This window comes from Oryx dammah, unplaced genomic scaffold (assembly GCF_014754425.2).
Source record: "Oryx dammah isolate SB20612 unplaced genomic scaffold, SCBI_Odam_1.1 HiC_scaffold_4, whole genome shotgun sequence".
NCBI lineage: Eukaryota > Metazoa > Chordata > Mammalia > Artiodactyla > Bovidae > Oryx > Oryx dammah.
In genome coordinates, this window is record NW_024070188.1 from 85,385,378 (window position 1) to 85,392,129 (window position 6,752).

The window sequence follows — 6,752 nt, forward strand, 5'->3', positions numbered from 1 at the left end:
AGGATAACCACGCTGCCACCTGAGAGCTCTCTCCCTCCCCAGTTTATCCCTGTCCATCGCAAACAGCCTGGAGGCTAGAGGGGTGGGGCCACGTGCGGTGCAGGGGAGGTCCCCGGCGGACCAGGGCCCCTCACACGTGCCAGTCTGGGTTATAGCACTGGAGCTGCTGAGAGAGACGTCCGGGTTCGCACAAGCCCACTGCCCCCTGCAAGTCGCCTCCGTGGGTACACCCTCATCCTCGAGGAAGGCTCCCCCACCAACCCCCGACCACTCCCCAGCCCCACCCCTCGCCAAACTGTACGAACAGCACATCATTTTACGGCCCAACTCTATCTGGAAACATCAGACAGAAATTCACAGTTTGAAAATTCTGCGAAATGGTTGCATGCTTGGAGAATATGGTCTTCAAAGCTGAAGTTTTCTTATGTCAACAAGCCTCAAGTTTTTTCAGGGTTTGCCTACACGCAATCTAGAAACGGGAGATGTTCTGGTGCAGGAGGAGGGACAGCCCAGAACACTGTCATTTAGAGCAGCCGAAAGGAAGTCCTCCTACTTCAATACCCACCACATCGCTTACTTCTCGGGCTATTCTGAGACATTCATCACTGGCCTTCTATAAGCAGAAGCTGGGAAGCTCGAAGACTGCTTTGAAAGAAGTAATAAACCTGGGGAAATATTCCGTGAACATTTTTCTAATCATAAATTCCTACTCTCTGATGGGATTTAAAGTGGAGTCAGAAAACCTCAAATGCTTTCAAAACAATTCTACCCAGGAAAGCATCCCTCTTCTAGAAATGTACCAGTGGACCAGTTTTTGAAAGTTCTCTTTTGAAAACAAGAAACTTCGAGACCTAAGCTAGAACAATCCAAGTCCACAATTCAAATATTCGGGGTCTGGCAGGCTCTGCCCCAACACACAGCCTGCAGACCCACAGTGCCCCAGCCAGGAAAGGCCACTCAGGTGGTGACCGACCCCAGCTGCCCCCTCACCCCACTCAGTTCCCAAGAGGCTCTCAGGGAACCACCGTCTTTATAAGATCCAGGAGGAAGGGCTTTCCTAAGCGCCAGCAACTTTGTTTCTTTCTTTTAAAATAAGAGATATTTTGTTTATTCCAATAATAAGATATTGGAAGTGAGTTAAATATCCTGGTTACTCTGTGTGCTGGACTCAGCATTTCCTTGCCCTGATAATGAGCAGAGAAGGAAAGTCCATTTTGAAGTGGGAACTGCCAACCACTCTACTAGGCTTATTTGTAATCAGGGTGTCTTAATGCATCTGGTCCCATCACTTCATGGCAAAAAGATGGGGAGAGTGTGGAAGCAGTGACAGATTTTATTTTCTTGGACTCCAAAATCACTGCTCATGGTGAGTGCAGCCATGGAATTAAAAGATGCTTGCTCCTTGGAAGAAAAGCTATGACAAAACTAGACAGTGTGTTAAAAAGCAGAGACACCACTTTGCCAACAAAGGTCTGAATAGTCAAAGTTATGGTTTTTCCAGTGGTCATGTATGGATGTGAGAGTTGGACTATAAAGAAAGCTGAGCACCAAAGAACTGATGCTTTTGAGTTGTGGTGCTAGAGAAGACTCTTGAGAGTCCCTTGGACTGCAAGGATATCCAACCAGTCCATCCTAAAGGAGATCAATCCTGAATCTTCATTGGAAGGACTGATGCTGAAGCTGAAACTCCAATATTTTAGCCACCTCATGAGAAGAACTGACTCATTGGAAAAGACCCTGATGCTGGGAAAGATTGAGGGCAGGAGGAGAAGGGGATGACAGAGGATGAGATGGTTGGATGGCATCACTGACTCAATGGACATGAGTTTGACCAAACTCTGAGAGACAGTGAAGGACAGGGAAGCCTGGCGTGCTGCAGCTCATGGGGTCACAAAGAATTGGACACAACTTAGTGACTTAATAACAACAACAATTCAAAAAATACTCTAAGCATCCTCTCTGCTCTGCAGTGGGGGAAAAAAATAAAATAGTAGTAACTTGGCTTAATCAAGAACACTTTCCTGCAGGAAAATACATATTGGTGTGGAATCTGATGTATCTCCCATCATCTTTGAGTCTTTTGCCAGCTTCAAAGTGTGAGCATGTGGAAGCTAAATGGAGATCCAGAGCACCAGTCGGGCTTTGCTTCTGGGAAACCCCATCAACAGCAACAGTTTGTGCTGATGCTGATGTTAAAGGGCAACATGGGAGCCGTAACCACCATGATGCAGCACAGCGTGGGCTCCTGGGGAAGGAAGGACTCTGCGACTTCTGCTTGCGTGGAGCTGTCTGCTTGGATCTCACCTCTGGCGCAGTCGGCCTCTCCGGACAAGTTCTTTGGCCGCCAGCCGGCTCTCCCATCACCGGTGAAGGATGTATACAGACCTGTGGCGGAAGGAGCTCTGCACGTCGGCACATTAGCCTTTCTCTATTTCAGAGGTTGATTTTTGCCTCCTCGGGTGGGAATATTTTTAAGGTATTTGGATACTTTGTTTTTCCTTTGCCAAATTCCTGTAAATTTCAATTTGACTGAAAGGATTTGTTCTCTTCCTGTGCTTGTTAAGTCTAAAAAATGTATTACGCTCGTTTCTTTTTTCACGTAAAAAGTGTTGAGAAGTAGCCCCTTTGTCGTGCCTTCAGAGTCTATTGTAGGTGTCACCCCCTCCACTCAGGTAAGTGCAGGCGGCCCGCAGCATTTCCATGGTGATTTCAGGGCAACTTCGGGTGTTTCGATCCCGTGGATGTGCCAGCGGACCTGGGCTTCGGCACTGCTAGGTTCCAAGGTGAACCCAGTTCTACCCAGTAAGCGACGGCAGCGCCCCCATTAAGAGCGGGAAAAGAGGCTGTGTGCTGTGTCTCACCTGGTGCAGTGGCCAGGGAGACGGGGCGAGTTCCCTTAAAGGATGAGGGCTGGTGGGTGCTCAGACCCGTGGCTCTGGGTCCCTCCTTGCCGGCCGCGTCTCTTCCTGACCCCTGACCGTCCTAGGCCCGGGATCCGGCCTCCATCGCCTCCAGCTCCAGGACTCCAGATGCCACCTGTAAGCCCCCAATTCCCCAGTTTAGTCCCAACCTCCCTAAATTCACACAGGATACTTCGCCTGGATGTCCAAAGGCTTCCGAGACCAAACCCCCGGGTCCCTGGACCCTCGGTCCATGTCCTCCCACCCTGATGCGCGGGCGCCGCCCCCCCCCTCACCACGTGCTCCAGCTCGGGCAGTGGGAACTCGCGTCACCCCTTCCTCAGCTGGAAACCCCAGAATTCTTCCTGACACTTCTTCCCGGGTCCTGACGCAGCCTGTCTGCCCAGCAACCCCCAGGTCTGACCACGACCCCCAACGCCTTCCTCCCAGCCCCGTCCACGCAGCCGTCGCGCCCAGATGACCAGCTCCCTCCGCGCTCCCGGGAGCCAGGGCCCCTGGGGCCCAAGTGCCATGGGATCGCACAGCTGCTCGCAGCCCTAGACTCCCCGCTCCCCTGCAGAGGGCGAATCCCAGTCCCACTGCTCCAAGCTCCGTGCTCCTCCTGACCTGTCTCCTCCCTCCTGCCTCCCTTCCCGTGTTCCCACGACGTCAGCCCTACTGACCTTGAACGTGACTCACAACTGGGTTGGCGGGCACTTCCCCAGGTGCTCTGCGGGCCCCCCTCCTGAAAGATGCCCTCCACCCCCATGTCCTCTGCCTGGTCCCTCGTTTTCTTTCCTGGCCTCAAACTCTTTGAGTACCGGACACGATGGATGTGTTTCCTGGCCTGTCTGCGGGGTGTGGGCTTCCATAAAAAAGAGCCATGGCTTGGTCACCCCCCGCACCCCCCGTGTTCCCCTTGCTGAGGGGCATGCCAAGGGCAGGGTGAGCACCCAGGGAGCGGGGTTGGTCAGTGAGTAAGCGGTCTTACAGACCCGGTGCTCCACGCTGCAGCCAGCTTATGGGAGAGGCAGCCGTCCTGCCCCACCTGGCGGAGGAAGACCCACGGGTCCTCCAGTGCTTCCCTCGGGGAAGAGGAATGATCAGCGCCGAGTGAGACCCGCTGGAGACCTTGGACTGGAAACTAGGAGCAGCCTCTGCTGTCCTGGGAGGAAAGCGGAAAGCGAAGTCGTTCAGTCGTGTCCGACTCTGCAACCCCATGGATGGTAGCCAGGCTCCTGTGTCCATGGGACTCTCCAGGCAAGAATACTGGAGTGGGTTGCCATTCCCTTCTCTAGGGGATCTTCCCGACCCAGGGCTCGAACTCCGGTCTCCTGCATTGTAGGCAGACGCTTTTACTGTCTGAGCCACCAGGGAAGTAGCTCTTTAAAAAATTTCCCCCCTGATTGTGTCCTGGGAGAGGCAGCCACTACTCCTTTTAAACCGAGGCAGAGGAAAGTATTTTACATGTCCTCAGAGGCTCTGGGGAACACGGGGCCTGTCTGGCTGTTCACAGACAGCAAGTGGCCTCTGTGTGGTCTCAGGGGCAGCTTGGACTCACCAGTCCTCCTCCCAAGTCCTCACTGGGTTCCACTGGGGGAGCCAGACAGGTCACTGGGAGCAGCTCCCGTCATAGGGGTGTCCCCTCTGGGGAACATCGAGCACAAATGGACCCAGATATCTGTTTAAACCCACGTCCTGCAGGAGGTTGAATGGAAGCAGTCTGAGTGTCCTGACCCTGCTGACCCCCAGAGTCACCCCCTGGCCCTAGCATGGTGGTTCTCAGAGTGGGCTCCCTGGTCCATCCAGCAATGGCAGCCTCACCGGGGGCCTGGACGAGTCCAGGTCCTTGGGCCTGGGGCAGACATGCTGAACAGACACTCCAGGGTGACGTCCAGCTTCCCTGTTTGAATAAGTGCCCCCAGGACCCGAGGTCTGGAAACCAGCGTTCCGAACCAAAGTCTCTGCTCTAACGTTGATTCCCTCTCTTCCCAAAGGTGAGGCTGAAAGTCGGTGGTCTGTGAGCGGGGTCTCCATGGCCCTGCATTCAAGCCGGGCCACTCTTGCTATTTTCCACCAAGCAGGAGGGCTCTTTGGGGGACTAACTTAATGTAGCTTTTAAGAATAATATGAAAGCGTCAACCCTAGTTGGGAAGCTAACTAACTTGTCCTTAGTCTAGAGAACGAATAATAGGTGTACCTTAGAAAAATACGGTTTCAATCAATCAGTTAAAAAGCCAATAGTAAAAAACTATCGTTTTTGCTTCAAGTATTATCGGGGTTGGGGAGGGAGCTTAAAAAGTCTCACTGTTCAAGAAAACACTTCCAAATATTCAATGTAGTGTCATCTTTACATTTGAAACTTTTTTAAAAAAGTGGAATCATTTATATTAATACAAAAAGGGAAGTTTCTCATGAACTGCTCAAAATTCAGAGAATTAGGATCAGCTGTTATAAAACACTGCGTGTGTGACTTTCGTTAGTAGACACCCTCACTGAAGTGAGATTCGGAATCAACATGGTGTCTGTGGCCCCAGGTTTAAGGCTCTGTGGGTTGGTGACAGCCACCTACAGCTGAAACTATGTCCACACACAGCACAGCCCATGGGTGTCACTTGATTCAATTAAATGCACAATAGGGCTATTCTAGAGCCAGGGCTTTAAATGGCCTTTTTGTCTCCTCCCTCGTACATCTGGGCAGTGAACACTGCATTAAAATGCAGCAAGAAAAACGTCCCATGAAGAACTTTATTGACAAAAAGGTAAAATTTTAATAACCCTTCAGTAGGCTCCATTCAAGAGGGGGGACTATGTGGGTAGGGCTTTTACAGTTCTCATAGGAATCCTCCGTATTGAAAGAATGTTTTCAGTTTAGAAGGAACTCGACTGCAAAACATTCCTGAACTGTGACCATCTCTGCCTTAAATGTGATATATTTGGTGGATCTTTGTTTGCTGAGCGAGGAATAAACTTGCTGAAGTGATTTTCCCTTCACAACAAAAATGACCCAAACATCGAAACTGATGAAAACGCCTTATTGAGAGGTAATAGACGGGGCCTTCTGGTCTTGCTGGGCTAGCTAATAACGTCACCGCCAAGCAAAGGCCACATAGCTGACAAATACCACAGTGCCTCACAAGAGGTCAGAGTCTCGGCTGAATAATGTCTTTCTCTGGAAAATCTATCAGAACCTACAAAGCAGTTACAGCCCAGAGAGGGCCTCCTGTCCCCCAGTGAGACGGGCCCCCATGATGCTCCCCCTACTCCAGGCGGTGTTGTGGGCCTCAACGGAATAATGCGTGTGAACACAGCAGAGTCATACCCACCACTCTCTCGGAAGATCAAGTATTGTACTTTTCCCCAAAGGACATAAAATCTGAATCCTAATAAGCAGGACAGGATCTCAGGGGCTTTGTGACACTGCTGGGCTATGATTAAAAAAGGAAGGTGTCCTGGGTGGGTGTACAAAGAGTCTAGACTGACTTGAAAAGAAGGAGATCCAATTCCAGTCTAACCAGTAAAATTATGTCCAGGGAGGGGTGTAGGGTGGAAGAGAGTTGCCAACACAGCGAGTCAGCATTCAACTTTGATTCAGGTCAAAGTGTGTTAGTCGCTCAGTCCTGTCTGACTCTTTGTGACCCCAAGGACTGTAGCCCACCAGGCTCCTCTATCCATGGGATTTCCCAGGCAAGAATGCTGGAGTGGGTTGCCATTCCCTTCTCCAGGAGAGTCTTCCCAACCCAGGAATCGAACCTGGGTATCCTGCATTGCAGTGGATTCTTTACCACCTGAGCCAAGGCCAAGGCTTAACTTGCAGGTCACCACCTCCCTCTAGATGGTGTTGACCTTCCA